Below are 27,103 nucleotides of genomic sequence, written 5' to 3'. Positions count from 1 at the left end.
CCTACTGATTCAAATATTCATCTCTTCCACAAATAGCCTTGTAGACACACCCCAAAACAATGTTTAACCAGCTATCAGGGCATCCTTAGCCCAGTCAATTTGCCACATGAAATTAACCATCACAGTTCCTTTCTTAGTATAGATTATATTTTAGTGGAGAAGACATATATTAAGCAAATAAATAAATGTATAAAGTATAGATAATAATAAAGCTATGAAGACAAATGAAGCAGAGTATGAATATGAAGTGTAATGGGGAAGTGTATTTTTAGACATATTAATTATGGACAATCTCTCTAAGGAGATGATATTTTCCTGAGATCTGAAGTGCAGAAGTGAACCATGCAAAGATTTGAAAGGGAAGAAAGTATTTCACATAGAGATAACAGCTGGTGCAAAGGGCCTGAGGTGGAAGCTTGCTTGATCATGCAGAAAAAGCAGGAGATATGTCTGAATTTACAATGTTTTATGACACCTGGACAGGAATCTCCCTTTCCCATTGACCTTTATTTTGAGATGGGCATTGGGGGGCATGGATCATTTTTGCTACACCCAATGCCTCTTCAAACCAAGAGGAGTTATGATTTGCTGCACCTCGCAGCACTGACAGAAGAGGGAAGTTTCTGTGTCTTGTTAAAAGTTTTAAGAAGGGGGCTGGCTGGTTAGCTCATTTGATTAGAGCACGGTCTTGTCACACCAAGGTCAAGGGCTCAGTTCCCAATCCTGGCCAACTGCCTAAATAAATAAATATATAAAAAATTACAAAAAAAAATTGTAGGAGAGAACAATGTTGGAGTTCTCATGGTTGTATGGACACTCATACTGATTTTGAATGAGGCTGTTCTGGGAAGGAAATACTTTCTCCTAGGAATATTCTGATATCTTTAGGAGAATAGGTAGTAAAGGCCTCCCAGCTTCATCCCAGGCATCTCTAAAGCAGAGAAACAAGGACACACTAAGTGCAGGTAGGGTGACCACCTATCTTAGTTTGCTCGGGACTAGGTTAGTCCTTGGGACACATCCCAGGCAAACCAGGACTGTTGGTCACTCTACGTGCAGACACTGGCTAGGGGCTGAGCCTCCCTGTTCTTCTGAGGCTCAGTCCTCTCCCAGGGAGCCTCAGACCTGTTGACCACCCATGGGTGATTCAGGACACTCCAAGCTTGAAGTTCTTTACAACTGGGTAAAGTTGAGCTCTGTGACAAGAAGCCAACTTTCTTCTTCCTTTTTTTTTTTTTTTTTGGTGGCTGGCCAATAAGGGGATCTGAACCCTTGACCTTGGTGTTATTAGCACCAAGCTCTAGCTAATTGAGCTAACTGGCCAGCCCTAAGGAGCCAGTTTTCTGCACGTGCCTCTGTAGTTAGTGAGCCTGGGAGCCAACACCAGGAGATCTGCTGAGATCCCATGGTGAAGATTGTCCATTGTCCCATCCCTCCTTGCAAAGGAGGACCCTTGGGCAAGGAAAGAAAAATTTGCAAGGACTGAACAGTACTGCTCAGGGGCCTCAGCTTACATCTGAGCTTAGTGCCCATGTCTGGACACTTAGTTGCAGTCACGATAGGAAACTAGAACCTGAACATGGTTTCCCTGGGAGACCCCAGCAGAGACTGGCATGAGCAGGTCTGGTAGCTGACATAGCAGGTGGTGGTCAAAAATCCTCCCAAAATTCTGTGAAAGACCACTGTTGTGCTTGTAATTTTACTTCCAGGGTGGTGTTGCCTGGATCATTTACCTCGTACAGCTCTTCAAAATTAACAAAGTACTTTTCTTTTTATTATTATTGGGTTTTTTTTTTTTTTGCTGTACGTATTTAGGGTGTGTAACAATGTTTGATATACATAGTGAGATGGTTACTATAGTCAAGTGAATTAACATATCCATCATCTCACATAGTTACTCTTTCTTTTGGTGGTAAGAGCATGTAAAATCTACTCTCTTGGCGAATTATCAGTACGTAATACAATATTATTACCATAGTCATCATGTTGCACCTTATATCTCTAGACTGTTTCATCTTGCATATCTGCAACTTGTACCCTTTGACCAACATCTCCCTATTTCCTCCTCCCCTCCCCCTGCCCCTGGTAACCACCAGTTTATCCTTTATGCATTCAACTTAAAAGAAAAGAATTCCACATAAAAGTAAGAACGTGCAGTATTTTTCCTAGTCTGGCTTATTTCACTTAGCGTAATTTCATCCAGGTTCATCTATATTGTTGTAAAAGGCAGAATCTCCCTCTCTTCTGAGGCTGAATAATATTGAATATATATATATATATATCTCCATTCATCTGTCGACTGACACTTAGGTTGTTTCCATATCTTGGCTACTGTGAATAATGCTAAAATGAATACGGGAGTGCAGGTATCTGTGTGATACTGATTTCATTTCCTTCGGGTATATGCGCAGCAGAGGGATTGCTGAGTAGAAAGTATCTTTCATTTGTCATGCAGATAATAATGAGCATGTGCCAGAAAACTAATGTTTGCTCTTCGATACTTTCTTGAGTCAATGAAGAATACTGTAAGTATGACACCTAAAATTAGAGACTAAAAATAACGTCAATAGAGGTAGAAAATGTTGCTGAAGGAGAATAATTCAGAAGTCAAGGCCAAATGTCCCCTGGACGTGGCTGTGGACTCATGGCAAATACAACACGGAAAGAGAGCATGTGAGTCGGAGGACTGCACCAGTCGAAGTGGAAGCTGCACTCTGCAGATGCTGGAGAGCGAGGCCTACCTGCTGCTGCCATTCCACCGGTTGGTGACTGCTCCTTTGCAGAGGATTGAGGGCCCGCTAATGGGGAGTGAGTTGTAAAATATATACAGGCTCTAGGACCTGGATTTTAATGGCTCTAGGGACAACTTCAACTTAGGACAGTGGACTTTCCTAGACAAAATGTGATTTTTTCCTAGTTTAGTGAAGATACTAGAAATGTGACTTTCCTTCAAGAGTTGTTTAAAATGTATTTCATGTTGATTTATGAAGCAAAGAGGAATAAAAAAATCTAGTTGCCTTACTTGAACCATGAACATGCAAACGACTGGGCATTTTTCTCATGGATAAAAAGGAGGACAGTAAATGAAGCCAAGAGAGAACTGTAAGTAAAGGCCACAGGAACTTTACTGTGTGCTGAGGCTTGTTACACACCTTCCGTGTCTGTGTGCTCACCTCGCTTTCTGACCACAGTGGCCCTTGCAATGAGGGGATCTGGTCACAGCTGTGTCACTATCATCTCAGGACCCACCGTGGTGGCTACACCAGTCCCTGTGTGGCTCAAGGGCAGGACCTACTGTGCCTGGCCTCACACCCATGCCATATGCCCCTTGTCTTTTGCTTCTGGGCATCCCTTTTGTCACCGAGGAGTAATGATGTTGGTCCCACCAGGTCCATTCATGCCCAGCCCCAAAGTTCAGGGGCATCGGGGCTCAGGGGAGTGAGCTTTGACCAAAGGGGGATGGGAGCTGGATTGTCCATTATCCTCCCCTCCCCCTCTGGGTGGACGGTCTGGACTTGCAGTCACTTTGTAGAGTCTCTCTAAAGCGGTACTGCCAGGTGAGTGGTCAACTTGTCCCAAAGCTGTGGCCAGCTGGTGATGGCTCTTTCACGGCCTCCCCTCCCTGCCCAGCTAAATCTAGGCCTATAAACACTCAACAAAGAGTTGCAAATAAATTAAAAGTTTCATAGACATTTGGAACATTTTACTGCAGCACTGAAATTTATATATTTGAATATATATATATATATATATACTCTGAATATATGTATATTTTCAAAACTAATGGACTGCAGTCTGTTAATTTAGTTATCCCCCCTCCTTTTTTTCAAATTAAAATTTGCAAGATCTGCCGTATCTGTTGATTCTTTGATTCACTCATGATAGTCTTGGGGTCAGGACGGTGTTCTTTCTACCGCAGGATGATTACATTAAACCCTCTCTGGTTGAAGCCAGGTCTGGGCTTGTGGACACTTCCCGTGCTGTCCACTAGCCTTGCCCCTCCTTCCCATGTGCCTCTTTTAAGTGACCAGGACTTTGGCTGTAGTGGCTCTTCCTCAAGGAGTGCCGAGACTGCAGTCTGGCTGCCAGGAGCACCTGGCACTGACATTAGTGATAGGTAAACAGAGATTTTGCTCTTTATTTAGGAAACCATATGTTTTAAATCAATTTTTGATGTTTTGAATTCATGCTTTAGGATAGGACAGGATTTTACATTTGTACTAAATTATAAGCCACATGTTAAAGACAAATCTAGTTGAAATTGATGGTGTAGAACCACAGGAATCAGAGCTATTGTAGTTCGCCCTCATTTCTCCAGAGGGGGAAACTGAGTCCCAGAGAGGGGCACGGATTTGACCACAGCTGCACAGCCAGTGCCAGCACTGTGAGTGGAGCCCAGTCTTCCAATGTCCATTTCTCAGATTTTCTGGCACTAATGCTACCTCTTTTGGCTTTCTTTATTCCTATTATAATACATGTAAATACAGCCTTTCACCTTTCCAATTGACTGAGTATTCTTAACCCTTCTGTTAAAAGAGAATCTTTAAAAGAGAATTTAGTCATCACTCTTATACTTTTAACTTATTAATGAATGAGGGAATCTGTAAGATGTTACAACCTGTTCAAAGAAGAATTCCAAGTACTGTGCACGTAAAGGCACATAAGGGATACAGAAATGATTGTGCCAGTAGGTGCAAAATGGGTCAGGAATCAATTGCATTCTGGCTGACACAACTAATTTGCACTTCTATGGGCAAATGTAATTTGCATGAGTATCAGTTTTCTTATACAGAGTTGAAAAATAGCTCAAAGACTGGGAACAGGGACCCCAAAAAGGCATGCTAGACAGAACACACAGTAATCCTTTTTTCTTTGTTTTGTTTTTGCCCATTTCAAAGTCTTTCACAATTTCCCTGAGCAGTAGTAGGAACTAATAGCTGTAATTTAAGAACTGACAGTCTGAAGTACAGGTTTTTAAACAAAAGTTTCCTTGTCTTGGTATATGCACTATTCACTTGTCTACCACAAGTCCAATTTTGAAAACTGTTGAGTTTGGAGGGAAATCCTATTTAACGCTTCCCCTTTCTCCCTGTTTTCACAATAGGGGATTTTACAATCATATTGGGTCAAATGAAATGATTTTATAGCCCAGGTGGAATGACATCAGACCAGTTGTAATTATCTGTGTCAGTTCCACATTTACATAGCACAGCCTCCGAGTCCCTCTTTAGCTGGGGCCCCAGGGACATTCCTTCCCCTCTTTCCCTCCTGGACAGATATTTAAACTCATCCAAACCAATCGACCAATGCAAGTTTTCCCCTTTGCAGCTAGCCCAACTCTGACTTGGTGGTTCATTATAAATGAGCCCCAAATCACCATACTCACTGCTGGTCTGAGTAATTCTGCCTGGACTTTGGCCTTGAGCCTTGTTTTTGTTCCTGTAATGTGTCTACTCTCTGACCCACCTCCATTCACAGCCCTGCCTCAGTGGGGCTGGGTGTCTCCACCCTGGGGCCCTGAATCTAATAAATCTTTGTGCTCCCCTCCCCCCACCCAGACCAGTGCTATCTTCCTACCTGATGTCTGGCCATTTTCCACCCCACATCAACATGCCCTTCACGATCTTGCCTTAGATTTCCCGAGCCATGTCTGGATATCTTTGCATCCCTTGAATGTGGTAGTTCCCATTGGGCCGAGCATCTCTTTAAGTACCATCAGCACCTGCCTTGCCCCAGTGCAGAGTCTAGTGCAAAGCCAAGTGCTCTCTACTGTATAATCAGCCAGTCTTGCCAGAGTCTGAGGCTGAGGCTGGGAGCGAATCATGAAATAATGTAGAAGGTCAGTTAGCAGTTCGTGATCTTACGAACTTATTGTGCTTCTTAAATAGTTATAAAAACAAAGTGATCCAGGTGAACCCACATTTCATTAACATTCATTAAACAGAATTTGACAAGCACCTACTACGTGCCTTCATGCTTAGGCTTATTATTTTTAACACTTCTTAGAACACAGAAGTGTCAGGTGTGATGTAAATTTAGCCCACTTGCTCATGTACAGCCACGCACAGACACCAGCACTGTGGTCCGAGGTGAAGCAGCATCTCAGGATTTTTTCTTTAAAACATTTAGTAAGATTTATAAAATTACATTATTTACTTGTCTAGGTGTATTAGTAGTCCGGCTATGCATACTATGTCAACTCTTTTCATGAAAATTATTTAATCATTCTATCTCGGTGGCAGAAGAGCATAGTGGAAAAATAATGATAACAAATGACAAAAACAATATCAGTCATAAAACCTTGAGATGGGCTGTTAGAGAAGAGCAACACAGAGATGAAATTTGGTCTTCTTAGGGCCTTACAGTGTGTGTGGCTTAGAATGACCGCAAGGGACATCGATGCTGTCTCCATGAAGCTCCCAGGAGCAGAGGAAGTGACCTCGGCCAGAGTTAGTTGCCCCATGAGGGATCTTCAGGGTAAACGCCCTCCACGCACTGCTATACCAGACTCAAGAAGGGTCTAAATTTACACTTTTCCTGGTTCTTTTAGACAGTGCTTATTTAGCAAAATCAGGTACAATTTCAGATGTAATCCAGAAATTCTGCTTTAGAGAACAACCTTAAAAGGTGGCAAACGATTAACACCTTTGGAGAGTTCCTCTGCAAGTAGATGGTGATTTGTGGATGGGAGGCCCAGGAGAGCATCAATAACTGGAGCATTGTAATTATTTCAGGTTAGTTACATAGAGGATAAAATTAGTGCCACTTACGTTAGCACAGTATTCTAGTGAGAATGTGGCTATAAAAAGGATGACTTAGAAAAGTGTTATAATTTTATCTGGGCCTCTATTCTTTAATATACAAAACTATGATATGGTGGCAAATAAGATGGTTTCCAAGGTTTGGCTCACCTAATATTTCCTTTTAATAATGACTTATAAAGTCTCTTGTTAAGTAGAAAAGTGCATAGCACAGTTAATGGCAAATAAAAATAAGTTATTTGTAGGCTCTCTGGCTATTTGTCATGAAATTCTAGTTAAATGTTTATTGCTAGTTTAAGTTAATGACGGTATCAGAAAATTTCTAGCTATGTATTTTATAAAAGAAGAAGTGATGTGTTAGATGTAGCATCCAATAAACCTAGGCAAAAGCTGGCGATTTTACTTTCTGTGCTTGTAGAGGAAGTGGTTCATTACAATAGCTTCAGGTCCCGGTTTTCGAATCTGCAATTAGCAAAGCCGTTGTTTTACTGAGTCGGCTCCTTCCAAGGTCACTGACAAATGAGAAAAAGCCTGCCAGGTTCCAAAGGGGTGCCCCTGAAGGTGCCTTGCATGGTGGTGGCTCATAATGTGCCCTCAGGGCAACCATGGTGAGGACTGACGAGAGCACAGCCTCTCCTTCCCTTCACCTCCTGACTCGAAGCCAAAGTAAGCTGTCCCTTGCCTCCCGGGCCTCTCTGTGACATTTGACAGTGACCGCCCCAGCCTGCTCCCTTGAAGTGTATCCTGGGCGCCCCAAGCTCTCCTATCATTAGGATTCCCCTGGTCCCCTTCTCCCATGGGCTCCCATCAATTCCTGATTCTCTCAAAAGGCTGGTCTTCTCTTAAACTTGCAAACACGAGACCTTTAGCCCACCCAGGATATTAATCAGGGGCTCTTTTACCTGGAAGGCAAGGGCTCCTCATAAGTTTGAATGACTTGGGTTTTTTTGTTTGTTTTTTGGCTATCTATAGTTTTTCTTTCGTGTATTGCTTGGTGTCGTTATCTTTACGCATTTTCATTTGGGGGTACTCTTAAAAACATTTATTTATTTTTTACATAGTAATAATACTATGGCTTATATCCTTGGTTTGTCATGTATGTTGCAAAAATATTTTCTCATTTGCTTTTTAATTTTATTTATGGAATTTTTTGGAATTTTTGTTTTGTTACGTTTGTTTTATAAAAAAGTAATTTTTGAGTGTTGTCAAAGCCAGTGCTCTCTTAGGGATCGGGTGTGCCTGGCACTGGTACAGGGGGGTCCATACCCTAAATAACGGCTGTTTTGACTAATGCCATTCAGGCTTCCTGGAAAAAATTTCTCATCTCTGTCTCACATTCTTGAAAAAAAGTGGTCAAGTCCCAATGCTAAGACAGTGTGTATGCTGTCCTACCTCAGCTGAGAAGACACAGAGCTCTTGAATGGGGAAAACTGGGTCACGCAAGCGTTTGGGTGAGAAAAGAGACAGATTGGTCACTTAGTCACATTCTGCCTCTTGGAGAGTATGACTTCAATACGTTCTTGAATATTCAAGTACAATTTCTTGGTTGGGCTAAATGTGCATTTTCTTGCATCTTTGCCTTTTCAAGTTCTTGAATCTGGAGAGCTTTCATAATTGCATGTGGTGGCCAAGGAACATGTTGTAATACTGAATAATTTGTAGCTTTTTTTCTCTCTCTATACAGATGCACATACACACATAACACACACACCTTCTCTATAAGAATTAAAATCATTTCTCTCTATATAGTATCTTATACTCCCACACACTATTCTCTCTATAAGGATTAAAATAATTTTTGTACATATAGTATTTTATACATACTCACACGTCTAAACATAACAGGTATAAAGCATAATTCTATTTCTTTATATTGGCAACAAGACTGTGAATACTAAGTTTGCATATCGAGTTATTTTTATTAAAACATTTAGTAAGATTTAATTAGTGAAAATAAATTTAAAATTTCAGCTCTGTGTAATTTTGATTTAATATTCTGAAGCCATTAATTAAAACTTTGTCTTTTAATTTCAATAGATAATTTTGAATAGTTTAGAAGAAAAATATTTTTTGAAAACCCACGAAAATAATTTTACACTTGATCTTAGCCAAAAGGCTGAGAAGTTGATGAAAATAATTTTAGATTTTTACCTTCATTCAATTCATACTCTTGAGGAAAATAATTGAAATTCGTGGAATGCAATTAAGTTTTACTTTTTCATTAGTGTCAATGGAATACAATTCATGTTGAAAACTTTTTTCTTTAGCGGCTTTATAGAGGTATCATATACATATCATAAATCCACACATTGTAAGGGTATGATTCACTGTTTTTTTTAGCAAATGTTTACAGCTGTGCAACCATCACCGCTATTCAGTTTTATAATGTTCCTATCACCACCAGAAAGATCCCTCACACCCATTTGCAATCAATCCCCTTCCCACCCCGGACCCTGTACATTTTAGTATTTTTACCTTCTTAACATTCCCCAAATTTGTATTGTCTTGAATGTTTTAAAACTATAGATAAAATCACACTTTTGAGATCTATGTGGATGCACGTAGCTTCAGTTCATTTTCACCACTGTTTAGTATTCCATATATGAATCCCCCCTCCCACCATTTATTTGAGCTCCCATTGGGGACTTCAGGATGTCCCCGGCAGTTAACCATCTCATAACTGCTTCCTTGCACACCTGCCCAAGGTAGACTTACTGGGGCTTTGGCTTTGTGCATTTTCAACTTTGCATTTGCATCCCAAGGAGTAGTGGCTGTGGGTCCCCTTTGCTCCGTGTCCTTGCTAACACTCTGTATTGTCAGACTTTCCAGTTTTTGCCAATCTGATAGGTGCAAAATTGTATCCCAAGTAGGTGTTTGTTTACATTTCCCTATTTGCTGGTGAGGTTGGGCAGCTTCTCACACCTTCCCCGGCCATTTGAGATTTTTTTCTGTGAATTACCTATTCTGATCCTTTTCCTCTTTTTCAATATATTGGGTTATTTGTCTTCTATCGATTTGAAGGAGTTATTTATACATTCGGGACACTAATCCTTCTTTGACACAGGTGTTGTTCTTCAGCTGGTAGTCCCGAGGGCAGTCACACCACAGCTGGGCACCTGCAGCTTTTGCTGGTGTTGGCCTAGTGTAGGCACAGCAGGTGCATGGCCTGGCGCACAGGCATTGCTTCCGGTGTTCTTCCCCTTGTAATAGCCCTGCGTGTCCATCAGCCCTGTGAGCTGGCCCGCTAGAGTCTCCATCTGGGACCCACAGTATTTGGGAGCTTGGAATATGCTGAGCTGTGGCCAGTCATCCCCATAGATTTTATCTTTAAAGATAGCAAAGGCATGGGGGTGTGGGATGCTGTTCAGGATGACCGAGTGCTGCTGGCCACTGAAAGTCATCCTGTCAATACAGTTCAGATAGTCACCGGGCCAGTGGATCCACGGGTCATTCACGGAGATGCCAGTGGGCCACTTCACATCCTCTGACACAAGAGGTTGGGTAGTGGAGCCATCCATATCGCTTCGATAAATACCAGGCTTCAGGTCTCTCCGGTTGGTCCAGAATATCACCCCGACTTGAGGCATGAGAACTAGAGCCCTGGGCTGACAGAGCATCGAGGAACTGGTGATTGTGACCTGGAAGTCACCATCTGGAGTAGCTACCTCAGTCTTTTCAAAGCCAGCATCTACCCAGTGAAGTAACTGGCTGAGGGGCTCAAAGCTAAAGCTTCTACAGTCTCTAGGCCAGCACCAGTGACCTCCGCTTGCCCTGTACTCCCATTCAGACAGAGGTGCTGGATGACACCCCAGGCCACCTGGACCAACAAGAGCAGCTGTGCCCATCGTCACAGTCCAGGGCCACTGCTGCCCACAACCTGGTGAAAGGAAACGCTCAGTGGCTCCTGTGGCCAGGTCACAGCAGCAGATGGACTTCTGCATGGCGTAGAGGATGGATTCATTCTCTTCTGCCAGAGGACTGGGGACCTGTTCTCCTTCAGTCATGCTTCAAAACTTCCTCCACTACAAGTGTCCCCAGGAATCTTTCAGTATCCTCTAGTTTTCTGGAAGTGGAGCCCCCAGGACAAGGCTTGGGAGGGGAGTATGACTTCCCAGAAAATTCTGGAAATGCAACACAAACCACTCATAACAAGTCTTCACTCATGATGAAGCCAATGTCACATTCATAGTCTTCCCAGGTGCAGGTGCAATTGGACACAACCCCTGGCCTGTCAAAGTCTTACCCATTAAAGCATGTTGCATGAGGTGTGTGTATGTGTCCTGCATTTGAAGACAGCCTTGTGACCTAGCAAACACTCATTCCCCTGCTCATCAGACACAGTCTGTTGTCATTCTCAGTGCAGGAATCCCCAAGTCATCTGTGGCATTGACCTGGAAGGTCAGCCAGCCACGGATATTATCTTTGTTCAAGCCAAAGATGGAGAAGACCACACTCTTCTCACTGGGTTCCGTGATGAGGCCACATACAGTTACTGGCTTCTCAGAGGAGATGAGCGTCTCCCAGGTCTCCCCTGCATGGCATTGTGTTTCAGCTTGTTGGTTTCCACACCCTGCACAATGACCAAGCTGACGGTCTCCACATGTATAGTACTGAGGTCCAGGCAGTGCCCCTCGCCACCTGGCTCCAGCACTGCTGGAGTTGTGCATGTTTGTCTTATTGGCCAAGTTCAATCCCGCTGAGCCGGAGACAACGATGATGCCGGAGCTGATCCTTGGCCGGGACAGGCATTCCTGGGGCTGGAGGCTGAGCAGCTGATGGAGGTGCAGCGCCACATGGAGGGACCAGACCTGGGAATGCTCATGATTGATTTTCTCTCCAAATCCAGTGAAGGCTGGAACCTGAAGGAATTCCCAGGTTCCCCCTTTGTCAAAGGTGACTACCGACCTCATGTTCTCCTCATTTGTAGAACCATCAATCAGAGTAGCATAAACTCCTTGCAAGCCTTCCACTAATGATTCATTTGCAAAATACTTCTCCGAGGTGTCACTGCCAGTCTTTCCTGGGCTGTAGTAGAGTACATTCCCCAAGGGCAGGGACAATTTCAGCCCTTCTCCCTCTGAGATGTATAAATTGGTGCAGTTATTGCTATGACTGACACACACAAACACCTGGTGCTCAAAGCCATCCTCGATGTAATGTTCATTAGTGGAATGTCTTGTGACAAACTGGGCTGCTTGTAGGGGCTTCTGGCCAAAAGAGACCCAGAGCTGGACGGAAGACAGCTGCTAACTGCCCAACAAACAGATGCACCACCTTTGCAGCAAATATGTGCTAGCCTCAGAGCTGAACGTCTTTTACTTTTTCAAGGACCACTTCCTGGTTTTCCTGGGACTGGAAGAAGTCTGTACTCTGGAAAAGTGTGGAGGAGCCAGAAGGTTCTGGCTGCTCCATGTAGATGAGGTTTGGCTTCTCATAGGGATCAATCCCCAAGAAAAGAACTTCACATGTTTCTGAATCATGATCTAGGTCTGACCAAATTCATCTGGCTTCCATAGCTTCTTGTTGGGGTGAGACCTGTGGAAGGAAGCCCAGAAGAAGGGTGGAGGCCTTACTATGTAGGAGGAGGTCGGCAGCCTGGAATGAGATGAAAAAGCCTTGGATAGTGTTGCAGAAGTCAAATGTGATCCAGACGTACTGGACATAAGCATCTGCAAAGAGATATGGCTTGTCTGCAGGGCTGTGGCAGAACTGGGTGATCACAGCTTCACTGCTATTTCCCACGCCGAAGTTAAATTTCTCTGAAATTTTCTTGAGTGATTCTCCGTGGTTGTAGGATGAGTATACATCATTGCTCTCGGGCCTTGTGAATGCCAGGCTCTCTAGGCCTAAGACCACGATCACCAGCCCAGTGCACCATCATCTGATAGTGGGAGTCATTCAGACTCACCTGTCCACGCACCTTGATGGGCAGGGCTGCAGGGCTGCACTTGATCTCCTCTTCGCTGGCCTGGCAGTTCTGCACCATGAGGGAGCCAGGGGCTGGGGCTTCCAGACTTTGCAGAGAGCCTAGGGCGGCGGCAGTGTGACCAAGGTGAACAGGCAGGGTTGCGACTCCTTCCTGCTGATCCCTGTCTCCATGTTCCCATGAGCACTACAGCAAGTGCCATGGGGCTCTGGGAGGTGGCTTCTACCCAATGTGAGGCTCGTGGCAGATTTTAAAAATAATGTAGTGATTTTTGCCTAAGGCAAGGCAAGAAAATAATTTTTATGGAATCAATATAACATCTTATTAGTCATGTATGTATTTGTTTTATGGCCTTCCTAAATATTGCTGGCTCAGCAAGAGAATTCCAGACACAACATGATCATTATTAAATTCAGTCTTTGATATTTGGCCAACTTCCAGTCAGAAAACCATAGCTTTATGTAAACATATTTACTTTAACAATCTGTTAGCTGGATTTGTATCTTTTAGGTATTTACACGTGTGATATATGGACCACCATTTGCACCCTGTGCTTCTGACCTTTTGTCTGGACATCCTGGTCAAACCTTCCTGTTGACGTGTCTGTCTCCAGTGTATTGATTGGAGAAGTCCTTTTTCCACCTTGATGTAATATAAATCTTTCACTGGTATTTTTTTCTGTTATTGTTATGGCTTTGTTTTATATACTGGAATCCTTAGTCCATCTGGAATCCATTTTCATTGAAGATGAAAAGTAAAGACTAAATTATATCTCCCAAACTCTCAGCAAATAGTACAAATATGACTTGCTGGAAAATCTTTCATTTCCTCATTAATTTGTAACTCTGCCTTTGTAATGTGTTATATTCACTTGCTGCATGTGCTGAGTGCTTTGTATTTTGTTTGATTGTTTCTGGGCCATCACTGTACTCTTTTGATTGTTGAGTTTTTTTGTTTTTTGTTTTTTTGGTCTTTGTTGTTTTGTTTTGTTTCACAATATTCTTTAGTGTGGAATATACTAAAAAGCATATGTACTTCACAGGGCCTGGTTTTCCAAAGTCTTGCAGTTTCAAATATTGACCTTGTGGAGGACTGGAAATTTTCCTCAGGCTATAAGTCTCTGGTGTGAGATAAAGATTTGTGGCACAGCAAGGTTGCTGGCTCAAGGACAGACTAGTTACTGATTGTTACGTAAAGATACTGATAAATTGCTGTAAGAAGGAATGTTTGCTGAAATCAAGATTTTGTTAATGGATCACTTAATTGCCTTACTGGAATGTCATCTGGCTTATTTCACTGAAAGTTACCAGCCTATATTGTTAAACTATAACCCCACCTATGTCTCTTCCTGTAACTTCCTGGTCTGGAAAATAAATGCAGGAAGAGAACCCCAATTTGGGGTTAATTTCCCAAGGAAGCAGTGCTTCTCGCTTGAGGGTTCCAGTGGGAAATTAACCACTTCCATATCTCTCACTGCTCAGAAGAGATGGGCTTTGAGTAATCCTTCATGTCTCCATCACCCAGGGGAAGTGGGGTAACAAATCCGTGGGGGGTGAAGCAACACAAAGCAACACTTTAGGGTACATCCTGTCTCATTGTCTTTACTTTTCAAACATTTATCAGATATTCTTGAGAATATACTTTTCAGGTGTACTTTAGAGTGTTTGGCAAGGTGAATACAGTTTTCTTCTTTGTTATAACAAGAACAAAATATTTGTGAAATTTTGGGAGAAAAAGAGAAAGTCATGCAACAGCTCATCTGCTATTAGAGCATTATTTTCAAAGTCTTTCAGGCTTTGGAGAGCATGACAATACACTTTTGCATATTTATGAGCTCTGTTCTGCTTTGCTTTCTAAGGAGAATCTGCTCAGGCACGCCAGGAATGCGTGTTGGGGATGGAGCCCTGCGCCTGGGGCTGAGGGACTCTAATCAGGCTGGCGAGGCTGGCCTTGGCTATGTAGCTGCAGCAGTTAGGGCTCCAGGTGGGAAGGATACAGGAAGCCCACTCCGACTGCCCTGGCTGAGCAAGGAGAGGTTCTCTGAGGAAACCACTAGTGAGAAAGTAGGTGGTGTTGTGTTTCTAAGGACGGGTTTTGCTATGGCAGAGTCAAAAAGGGACAGTGTCCGGGAAGAGTCAGGAAGGGAAGCAGGCCTGAAACTAGAGACTCAGGATGGGGCTCAGTCGCAGGAGGGAGTTTGGGAAGGAAGGAAGCCAGAGAGATTCGAAACTGTCGATAGAAGCCAAGACCGGGTCTATGGGCAGGGCAGTGGGGAGAAACCCTGCATTATAGGGGTACCAGGGAACTTGGGGCTGCTGCTGTGCTGGGATCCCGAGTCTGAGGTGTATCAAGGTCTGTAGACCTAGTGGATCTGCCTGAATCCTCACTGAGTGCTGGAATGTCATCGAAAAAACCATCGACCTATTATAGAATTCTTTTTCCCAGTTGTCTCTGTCAGGCGTTGGAGAGTATGAAGACATATTTTAGCATATTGACGAGTTCCAGCCCTACTGGAAATATGCCATTTCTGAGGCAGGCTGCTTAGGACACTTTCAAGAGCCTGACTGCAGAGCCTCTACCATGAAAACCAAGCTGGAAAGTCAGCGACATCCTGCCCAAGCCTTGCTCGGATGGCCCTTTCTTGGTGGAGCTGCTCACATACAGCACAAAGTTGGTGCAACTTTCTCAGCATCCAGTGGTTAAAGATATGAGAGTATGGATTTTAGAAAATGCTCCTGTCTGAACAGAACTAGCTACGTAATTTGCAGGCCCCTGTGCAGAAAACATTAAGAAGTTTGAGACAGCAGGAGCAGAGCATTACACCTGGCCCAGGCTGTCTGAGCTCACGCCCATGAAGTCTCCAGAAGTGACTTGATGGTGTATGACATGTACGAAAACAACACATTCCAAGGATTAGCTGTTTAACCTGCGTAAGGAGAATCATAATTGTCTTGGGAAAAATGATTTGGCTCGAGAGTCTCAACACAAACAAGCTGAGAATATTTAGAAATCAGCAATGAGGGAGGTGGAAGATCATGTGAGAGAAACTGGCGAGTAGGGAGAAGGGAAAACGGGCCAACTACCCGAGTGCTTGTGGGGTGCACACCGCGGCAGCCACACAGCAAGAGAAGAAGTATCGGTGACATTGCCCAGAGTTAGTGACACCAACCAAATTACAGAGAGAACCAGAGGCAAGAGACGATACGTGGTACAAAGAACAAAATACACAAAATACAGGAAGCAAGAGAAATGCAGTTTGAAGTAACAAAAGAAAAGATTCAAATATTTAGACAGATAAAATCAGATTTCTAGAAATAAAAGTAAAGTAGTAACGACAACACCATAGTATTAGGGTAAAAGAGTAAAAAGTGAGAGAAAACAATATGGAATATTTTTAATTATAATATTAATAAATAAATAAACTTAAAATTTTTTTAAGTGATTGCAGTAGTTTTCTAGAGCTGTCTTGGTAAAGTACCACGGGCTGGGTGGCTTGAGCAACAGGGACTTTTTCTCTCACATTTCTGCAGACTAGAAGTCACGTCAGCAGGGCCTGTGTGTGTGTGTGTGCGTGTGTGTGCGTGTGTGTGAGTGTGTGCGTGTGTGTGTGCGTGAGTGTGTGTGCGTGTGAGTGTGTGAGTGTGTGTGTGAGCGCGAGTGTGTGTGTGTGCGTGTGTGCGCGCACGTGTGTGTGTGCGTGCGTGTGTGTGTGTTCATGTGTGTGTGTGTTCATGTGTGTGCGTGTGTGTGCGTGAGTGTGTGTGCGTGAGTGTGTGTGCGTGCGCGCGCACGTGTGTGTGTGCGTGTGTGTGCGTGTGTGTGCGTGTGAGTGTGTGAGTGTGTGTGTGCGCGCGCGCGTGTGTGTTCATGTGTGTGTGTGAGTGTGTGTGAGTGTTTGTGTGCGTGTGTGTGTTCATGTGTGTGTGCGTGAGTGTGTGTGTGCGTGTGTGTGCGTGAGTGTGTGTGAGTGTGTGCGTGTGCGCGTGCACGTGTGTGCGTGTGTGTGAGTGTGTGTGCGTGTGAGTGTGTGAGTGTGTGTGCACGTGAGTGTGTGTGAGAGTGTGTGTGTGTGCGTGTGTGCACGCACGTGTGTGTGTGTGTGCGTGTGTGTGTGTTTTCACAGACTGGAACATAGGCAAAGTAGCTAAATTGACCCTGAAATAAAGAGAAAGGTGTCCAGCTCACCCCAAGAGAATGTCACAGTTCGGGCAGGGAGGAGACGGGAAGTGGAGAGTCACGCCTGCCAGGTTTCAGAGAAAGCTTTGCAAGGGGCTTCTTGGGAGAGGACGAGGGCATTTTAGGAAGCAGTGGTCAGTTTTAGAGAGATGTTAAGAATGACAGAGATAGGGAAGGGTCATTAAAGAAAGCTTGCTTCTCAGAGTTTGTTTATTTTCCTTGTATATGTTTTGAGACACTGAATTAAAGATCTGAATTCCTTTTGCCTTTTTGTGTCCTGGGGTGTGACTCCCTGCCACCCGGACAACTGAGGTGCTTTTTTATACGCATTATTTTCTCAGAGTTATTTATGTACCTACTGAACACCTCCCGGGGCAGGAGATGGAGACAGTAGTCACCGTGATGGGCACGGCCAGCTCTCGGGAGGGCGTCTTCTGGTGAGCACGTGTCGCATCGTGGGCAAAAGCCGAGTCCACGTTCCAGCTCTTACATGCATCACCTCCGAACCATTTCTTACTCTCAGCGCCTCGGACACCACAGGTGTGGGGGCCACACCAACCAGTTCTCCTGTGCCAGCTGCTGTCCTACAACTCGATCCAGTTCTGACGCTGTGCACCCGCAGTTGGCACCAGCTCCCCCGAGTCAAGGGCTCAGTCTCACAAGTCCGCCCCCCCTTTCAGATGCCAATTGATCGCAAGTCCCAGGCTTCCCATACTTCTAACCCACCAGCTAGGAAGCGAGTGTTCCCAAGACCTCCTTAGGTTTGATAACTTGCTGAAATGGCTCATAGAACTCAGGAAAGTGCTTCACTTACTATTACTGGTTTATTATAAAGAATTCAACTCAGAAACAAGCAGGAGGAGGAGACACATGGGTGAGGAATGGGGCAGGGTATGGAGCTGCTGTGCCCTCTTTGCCACCCCCTGCACCTGCGTGTGTTCACCAAGCCAGAAGCTTAGGGGTTTAGAGTTTTTATGGAGGTTCTGTTATGTATGCACCAATGATGAAACCACTGGCCATTGATTAACTCGATCCCCAGCCTCTCTCCTCTCCTTGGAGGTTGGAGGGTGGTGCTGAAAGTTCCCACTCTCTAATCTCATGGTCGGTTCCTCTGGTGACCAGACCCTATCTTGATGCTGACTAGGGGTTCACCCAGAATCACCTCATTAGCATAAACTCAGGAAAGGTTAAAAGGGCTTACTATGAATAACAAGACCCTCCTATCCCCCATCATTCAGGAAATTCCCAGGGTTTTAGAAGCTCTATGTTGGAACAAAGACCAAACATATATTTCTTTTTATATCCCAATATCGCATACCTAAGTGACTTTCTTCCATAAAGTTTTCAGATCTTCTCATCTCTTTTCCTCATTGTCATGAGGACAATTAATAGTAGTGAATTATTATAATATCACTTATTAAGGTAACAAGTAATAACTCTGTAATGGGCTCCTCATCTGACATTACAGATGGTCAAGCTGAAACATGAGTTGTTACCATCTGGAGTGGGTAAAAAGGAGATGTCAAATACACGGGTTACTTATAACAGCTCTACACTGGCAGCTTCTAGAGTTCTTAGTCCATTCCTGAGTTCGCCTGGTGTGAAGTTGACTCTGTTTTCCCACAGGGGTGCTGTATTGTTGTGACCACTGTTATGGGTTCCACCTGAGTGGTTTCAACCTGGGAAACTCCAAACATTTAGTCTTGGCCAATTATTATTCATCTCACGATCTCAAACTTTCAAACATTCGTGATGATGTACCAAATGTGGTGTAAGGACAAACTTGGGTTAGGACACAGGGTACGTGATCTCTGGGTCACCAGGGCCTCTGTTGATGGTGAGACAGCCAGCAGCCACCGTGAAATGTCACTTAGCCAAGAAGACGTTGGTTTGTACGTGAGATGGAAGGAGCATGTGTTAACTTAGACACAAGGAAAGAGAGAAAAGGGAGCTACGTTTTTCAAAGAACAGAGAGGGAGGACGGAGTGCAGGAATGGAAGAAAGAATTTCTGGCCTTCCTGGGCCATGGGACCTTGGGAAATTCATAATTTTCTAGGCTTTGTTTTCTGCCTCTACTGCCTCTTCTCCAGCCACCTCTAATTCCAGGCTCTCATTTGGCTCTTCCAGAAGGAGAAATAAGAAACAGCTCAGGAAGCAGAATGAGCCTGCTCAGAGAGGGTAAGAACTTAATTATTAAACAAAAGGACTAGAATATATTTGAATGAATAATGAGGACAATATATCCATTTTTATCTTACTAGAGTATTTGAAATTCAAGATCACTGGTGTTTATACAGCATGTATTATATGTTCTAATCAACTGTACCATTTGGAAAGATAAGTGCTATCTAACTAGAGACAGGTGCAGAAATGGCTTATGATGGATCTGGAGTGTGCTCATCCCCTCCATTCCCATGGCCCCCTGCTAGGATTGGGGGTAGCTATACCTGCCTTCTAATCATCTCAATTTGCCCACTGTGTAGAGTGGCCAGGGACAGTCCTTAGGGGATAACAATCCACAAACACCCATGGGTGATATCAATCGGGGTGGACTGGGTATATATTTGTGAATGTTGTCAGAATCAGAATGGAGTCACTTATGTCAAACCCTAATAAAATGGAGCCAAGAGACCTTGAAGGAAGAATCCTCACGTGTATTTGCCTGAATACAAAAACTATAACAAGAGACTCTGCAAAACCATCTCTTGCAGTTAAGTTCACATTTATGAGGACATCTGTCCAGTAATAGCCAGTTCTTACCACAACCTTGCCAGCGGTCTTACTAAACCACAGCCTTGCAGTCAGGGCTGCTTCTATGAGGACCCTCCACCAGCAATGACCAGTACACATATCACCACCTGCAGTGAGCTCCCGAAACTGAAGAACTTTTGTTTCAAAACAACCTGCACATGCTTCTTTTTGCCTTTAAAAGTTTCCCCTCACCTCAGCCTCCCTGGATATGCCTGTGGTCTGTCATAGCATATATATCCTGGATTATAATCCCTCTGTTTATTCCTGAATAAGCTCATTTCTTTGGGGAGCCACTCTCTCTGTTATTTTAGGTTGACATATCTGTTAAGCAATAAAGATTTTTTCTGACTCATATTTTTTACCCTTACAAACAAACTTTTTTCTGTTATGATATTGCCAACATTTTTTATGGCTTCTTGTGGCAGCCAATGAAACAAACTTTATTTTGAGTGTAATTGTCCTAGTTGGAAAATATATGAAAAGTAATTCATTTAATTTTCTGCAATATCCAAGTGTTTCCAAATCAGAGATCATTTCCAAAGATACCTGGTGATTTCCATCTTATTGCATAGTGGAGATGAGAAGAGGATATTCAGAAAATAATTACATTTAACATAACGTTTCCTCAGCAAATGACTTTGCCGATCATTGCCATCTCTTTTCGGTACCACCTCCCACCCCACCAGCTTCCTTCTCCTTCTCGATCTCATTGTTGGGGCTGCCCCTGGGGTCTGCAGATATTTCTCTGTAAGGACACCCACAGAACGTTCAAACTGGGCGACTCCCAATAGTCAAGTCCATAACACTGGCAAAGGCTTTTGGAGCCATAGAAACAATCTGAAAACTTTGACCTAAGAACACTTACTTGACATGGCATTTCCCTAAGAACTTTTAGTTCTAAAAGAATTAGAAATGTTTCTAGGCAAAAGCCGTTGGGATCACCCCAGAGAGAAGCAGGGTGGTGTTGGCATCAAACTCACAGGCTCTGGAGATAGACAGGACTAGGTCAAAGCTGGCACCACCACTGCTCAGCCACGTGACCCTTAACAGCTCATGCCACCACACCGAACCTATTTTTCTTCTTCAGAAGTAAAGATGATGAATGTTGAATATTGAATTGAATACTGGCTCCTACGGGGATGAAATGGAATAGTACATCAGGCCTGGTACACAGCAATGACTCCACAGAAGTGAGATGTAGTTGTGGTTGTTTTGGCTTTAAGGAAATAAGCGCATGCTCCCCCGGAGAGACGCAGTGGTCAGAGATTTGCCTTTCATCCGTTGGTCTTCTGGTGGAGGGGACGGCAGAGTTGTAAGTGTTACACACCTGGCAAGAGCTCCTCTCCCCCGATTAGAATATCCCCAGCCTCCCGATCAGATGGGAGCTGTTGCGGACTGGCTCCTCTGTGCCTTGCGGGCCAGGCATTGATGTTCAGGGCTGAAGGGCAAAGCTGCCTTCTGGTTAATTTGTCCACCACCATGAAGATGCTTTCACAGGCTGAATTGTGTCCTCCAACCTTTATATATTCAAGTCCCAGCTCCCAGTACCTCCAATGTGACTGTACCTGGAGACAGGATCTTTAAAGAGGTAAAGTTAAGTTCAAATGAGGTTATTAGGGTGGGTCCTAGACCGATAGGACTGCTGTTCTTGCCAGAAGATTAGGACACACGGAGAGACTCTGGGGGCACACTCACACACAGGAAAGACCACGTGAGGACACAATGAGAAGATGGCCATCTGCAAGCCATGGACAGTGGCCTCAGAAGAAACCAACCCTGCTGACGTCTTGATCTCAGACTTCCAGCCTCCAGAACTGTGAGACAATAAATATCTATTGTTTAAGCCACCCAGTTTGCAGTATTCTGTTATGGCAGCCTGAGCCCACTAAGACAGGTGCCCTCCCACCTTGATGGAAGTCCTAGTGGTGACAGTGTTGGTGCCCCCAAACCCATGAATGAACAAACCTCTCCCCAAAAATGTTCTGCAGGGGTGGCAAATCAACCATATGGGCTTTTTCAAACTTAGTCTTCTTCCTGGTTCCTTATCTCAGTTCAACGCCCCCTCCAGCCTCAGTGGCTGCTCAGTAGAATCTCCTAAGGAGCTTTTGACAAAAGTAGCAATGTCCTTGCATCACCACTTAATTGCTCTGGATGGAGTCCCAGGTGGGCACTCAGGGTTGTGAGCCCCTGTCCAAATCATCCTGAGCTCCCTTTTCCTTCTCCCTGGCAGCAGGTGAGTGTCTCACCTGAACTCTCAGGCCCATGGCATTGGCTTCTGGATGCATTTGCTTGTCTCTGGTGCCCACGTCTCTAAGCTGTCCCACAGAGGGGTCCTTCAAGCACCCACCTGTATTTCATATAATTTCCACCATTGACTCTTTTATGTTAATTTTGGGTCTGACAACTTATTTATCTTTCTTATTAGTATTAATAACATGTAGTTAATGTACTTTGTTTTTTCAGGTATGAATTTTTTTTACTGTACCTCTCTAGTCCTCAACATGGTACAGAACACAAGATAGGTCCTAATACTTATATGTTATATGGCTAGTTTAGAAATAAATGTGTTCCTAACTGTCATGGTCTCATCTCTCAGCTTGCTGTGTGCCCCACAGAGGTCATCTAAACCCTAGTGTCATATGACACCATTGGGCAATCTTTTCTAGTCCACAGAGCCCTTAGATGCACGTCAGGTTGAGCTAGAGTGATGCCAGCCTGGATGCTGTTTAACACTCCATAGACAATGCAGGGGTGGGGTGGTGGTGGGGGCACCCTGTCATTTGGAGCAACCTCCCCCTCTCCCCACCTTACCCTGAGTCTCAGTCCTCAGAGGGACTAACTCTTTCTTGTAGAGCAGCAGCGGCAGCTAAAAGTGGGACAAGGTTCACCTGAGCACAAAACTGCACACAGCCTGGCTAATAATTTATGTAGAGTTTCTATTGCTCACAACCTGAATCCATTATTCAGCCTTAGAACAGGAATAAACTCTGCAAATGCCGCATGTGGGAGCGCAGGCACAGCAACCCTGGGCTTCAGTCTTGGCAATCACTGGGCCCACTGGAGCTCTAGAAAGAGAGCGATGCTTCATTTCTTCTGCCTGCAAGTCTATAGAGAGAGAACTAGGCCATGGCCTTGGGTATTTGTCATACCAGAGCACCGGCCTGCTGTTGGTCTTTAGACCTGGCTACCCTCAGGAGCACACAGCAGGGAGAACACAAGACCAGTCCCCAGGGAGAGGCTCGGGTCGGCCCAGCCTCCTGGTTCCCCCGAAGGAGGAACTCTGAAATGCTAGTCCCACTTTCCTGTAAAATAATTATATGGATGCCATCCACATACGAATGATAAGCCCCTTAGAAATTTTTTGTTTGACTTTTCAGGTGATCGCATTCCGCTACTTATTGGGTAAAGTAGGTGTGTTTTCTTCACTCTGACCTTGACCTCTATCAGATAAGTCACTGAGAAGAGGTCTATGCTCGCTTCTGCACCCCCAGTCATGGTTTTCGGGTCCTCATTCATAATCAGGCCTGCGTTCTTGGTTGTAAAAGCTCGTCTTCACGACAACTCCTTGACTCTGGCTTCTGCCTCTGGTTCTTCTCCTTTCTGTGGTTCTTACATCCAAAATGGAACTGGCTTGGTCGTATGTCCAGGCTGGGAAGATTTTATCTCAGTTAAAAAGTAACTTAATTAATGAAAAGAGGGCTGACTTTGACATCTCAAAATATGGGCTCAGGGACAACTCATGATGGAGCCACCCCAGTGGAGTCATTTTATGCCCTGGAGGGAAATGGGCAGCAGGTAACTCAGACTATTGGTGCAAGAGTCAGATGGGATGGTGGGTCTGAAAGCCTTTGGCAAGATGTGTTCTTTACACTAACATCCAGAGCTGTACCCCACTGACATGCTCCAGAACACAGTGCTGGTTATTAAAATGTTAAGTTATTTCTGTACCAGTTAGTAAATAGCTCCCTTCCCAAGCCCCACACCCTTCCCACTCCCCAGGGCTCCCACAGAGCTGGCTGCCCGTCCTGGCTCTATTCCAGAGACTCACAATTTTCTGCCTTTGGCTCCAGGCAACATACATTTATTTTCAGCATTAACTAGAGCTTAACCCCAATGTTAAAAATTAGAAAATGCAGAAATTAAAGTTGGCCACTTTAGGCGAATTCTCCCTCCCTCTTTCTGAAAGTATGAATTACTGCTTCTACCTTCTGGGTAAGACGAATTGAATATAATAGCCCTGATCTTGTTTGTTCCAATAGAATAGTTCACATGGCAGAGGAAGGCTAAATTATGTGTTTTGAAATCCCCTCAAGCTGCAATTCAAGAAATGTATAATTAAGCCCTGGCATTATCAAAGAGTAGAAAACATTTTTCTTCCAATTTTCCTATGGTTTAGAAACTACTAGAGGTTTTGATTTTTGTTGCTGCAGAATAGGTAACACATCAAATCTCTAAGCACAACTGTTAAGTGGTGCACGAAGTCAACAAATGTGACCGTGCCTCTGGCAGTGAGGACACATTCTCACAAATCTCGTATGGTATGGATTGAAGGTGGTCTTTCCTCCAAGGTAGCCCTTTGAATTTGTGACAGGTGCAAAGCTTTTCAGCCACAGTGCCTGGAAAAGATGTAGTTCAGCCTTCAGACCCCTTCCTGGTGGAGGTAAGACTAGAACTGGCGTGACAGTCATTAAGTTCATTGCCTTGGTGAGATCCCAGCACCTCCTTGAGGATTGTCTATGTTTCTCTAAAGATATAACTTTACTAAAAGGTGAAACCCTTTAAGAATGAACAGCTAAGAACTCAGGCCGAATTACGGAGGAGGACCCTAAAATCATGACTGGGGGGTGCATAAGGCAAGCATAGACCTCTTCTCAGTGACTTACCTGATAGAGGTCAACATCAAAGAACAGAATCACAAGAAAAGCATATATTCTTATATCACTTAAATGATGTATTGGTTTCCTAGGGCTGCTGTAACAAATTGCTAAAAACCTGGGGGCTTAAAAACAACAGAATTTTATTCTTTCACAATTCTGTAGGTCAGAAGTCCAAAATCAAGTTGTCATCAGGGCACAGTTCCTCTGAAGGCTCTAGGGGAGAATCCTTCCCTGCCTCTTCCAGCTTCTGGCAGCACCAGCTGTTCCTTGGCTGGTGCCAGCATCACTCCAGTCCCTCCCTGTGTCCTCACATAGTCATCTTTCCTGTGTCTCTGATCTCCTTCCTTCTCTTCTGTAAAAGGACACCTGTCATTTAGCATGCACCTGTCATTGCATCTCATCTTGAGATCCTTAATTACATCTGCAAAGACTCTTTTTCCAAATTAGGCCACATTCACAGGTACGGAGGGTTAGGACATGGACATATATTTTAGTGGCCACAAATTAACAACTCAAGAAAAGTACCTAAGGGATTGATAACAACGGTTACTTACTTGGGGAGAGTGGCAGGAAGAGGGAAGACACAGGGGAGGGAAGGAGAATTTTGCCCCTATTTTATTTTTAATAAAATAATAAAATAATAATAATAATAATAACGACAATAATCTCCCTTACTTTAAGTACTGAGTCCAGTAAATCTGTCACTTATTAAATATTTAACAAAGAAATCTAATTTGAAATGATAAAGCGGGGTATTGCCACTTATGGTGTCCAGCTAGATATTTAACATAAAGCCTAAAGACAAAATACATGAATTCTTAACCATCATGATGAAACATATCGGCATTAAAATTTTTGAATAAAGGAAGGCGAAGGTCTTAAACATTGACATTCATTTTATACACTGCAAGCTGCGCAAAGTACCAGAAAAAAAAAAAAGTAGCAAAATAAAATAGTGGCCGACTGATTTTTGTTACTACTCCCCGTTGTTATTGATTCGGCAAGCATGTGATGTCTATGACCAGGCATCAGAGGTTGAAGCAGGAGGCCCTGAGAAGCTGTACTTATTTCTTTATTTCTTTGTGATGAATATTCATGAGATACAAAGCTAATTGTCACCCCTCGTGCCCATGATGTGAGGGCCAAATTCATACCGGGGGCATACCCATTACCAGATATTACTCTTGTACCCCATGTCCCCCACCCAATTATCCCCCAACCTCCCTCCCCCTTCCCCTTCCCTCCCCCACTCCACTTTGTAGCCCTAGGAATGTTCCCTCCCTCTGTAGGATGATGGCACTTCTGTGGTCTTTCTTTCCTTCCTTCTTTCTCTCTTCGCTCCCACATATGAGTGAGCACGTGAGGTATTTATCCCTCTGTGCTTTGCTTATTTCACTCAACATAAGTTCCTCCAGGTTCATTAGATCCAGAACTTGTTTCAAATGCAGGAAGAAATCAATGGGCCGTAAGAAACTCATATGACCAGGGAACCTTGTCATGATACTTCCCTCTATCAGCCAACCGCTTATGTCAAAAATGAGGACTTAGAGGGAAAGGGCAGAAGAGGAAAACCTTCTCCTTTGCTTTCAGTCCTTGCTTACTCATCAGTAAGCCAAAAGTAGAGCACGTTGGTAGAAAGTGTGCATATCAAGAAGTGAAACAAACACAGTCGAGTTAATGTTTGCAGCATTTCCAATGTTCTGGTAAAAGTCAAATACATACTCATGTATGAGCTACAAAATGCAAATTGTGTGATTTTGGAAATTCTGCATGACTTAAATGCACTTATCTTGCATTTAAAACCGGAATTGCACAGTATAAAGTGAAATGGTAAAATTCATGCTAACAATTTAAAGTTTTCTTTCTTTAAAATGACATTAAATAGCAGATAAAAAAAAAAAGACCATAATTAGTCAAGAGAGAGATTGTGGAAGAAAGGGAAAAGCTTTATATGCTATTACATTTAATGGCCGTTTTCTCCAACTTTTTAAACAAGAAGACCCACATTTTAATTTTGCACTGGCAGCACAAATCGTATAGCTCCTCTGCAGGGAGCTGGATCAGAGTATTCCCATCAGTCTGTGGGGGGTGCATCCTCCTTTAGCCCAATCAACTTGTGCACTGAGGGTCACATGACACAATGTTTGCCAGCCTCTGAATGAGGCTGGGCAACTTAGGAGGGAAGGCAATTTTTTTTTTTTCCTTTTTGTCTTTTTTCGTGTCCGGCAACGGATCGCAACCCTCAGTGTCGCGCCCGTACCGGACCGGGACCGCCAACGGGATAGCAAACCTCGGTGCCGCGCCCGCACCTCGCTCAGCCAGTGAGCGGGAACCGGTCTGTATGTGGGATCCGAACCTTCGGCGGGAGCGCAGCCCTGTAGCAGTGCGCCACCGGGCCGGCCCAAGAGGGAAGGCAATTTTTTAAAGCAATAGTATTTTGACAGTCTCCCCCACCTCTCTTCCCCTGCGCAGTGCTTGTTACACTGCTTGTGTACAATACCCTGCCAAGTGCAGGGTGTGATGTTTCCTCAGCCTGCTAAACTTCAGTGTGTTGTTTTTTAACTGCTTTTGAGAATGTGGCTATTAAAATAGGTGGCACCTCCCTTTTACTG

General features: G+C 44.0%; 1 pseudogene; it reads right to left on the bottom strand.

Annotated features, from left to right (window-relative positions):
- Window positions 1-9,858: 9,858 nt before the first annotated feature.
- Window positions 9,859-27,103, bottom strand: part of LOC103597899 — a 36,865-nt pseudogene continuing 19,620 nt past the window's right edge.

The sequence above is a fragment of the Galeopterus variegatus genome, unplaced genomic scaffold (assembly GCF_000696425.1).
Source record: "Galeopterus variegatus unplaced genomic scaffold, G_variegatus-3.0.2 Scaffold2458, whole genome shotgun sequence".
NCBI lineage: Eukaryota > Metazoa > Chordata > Mammalia > Dermoptera > Cynocephalidae > Galeopterus > Galeopterus variegatus.
The sequence above is the reverse complement of the archived record's forward strand: the minus strand, read 5'-3'. Positions and strand labels throughout refer to the sequence as shown.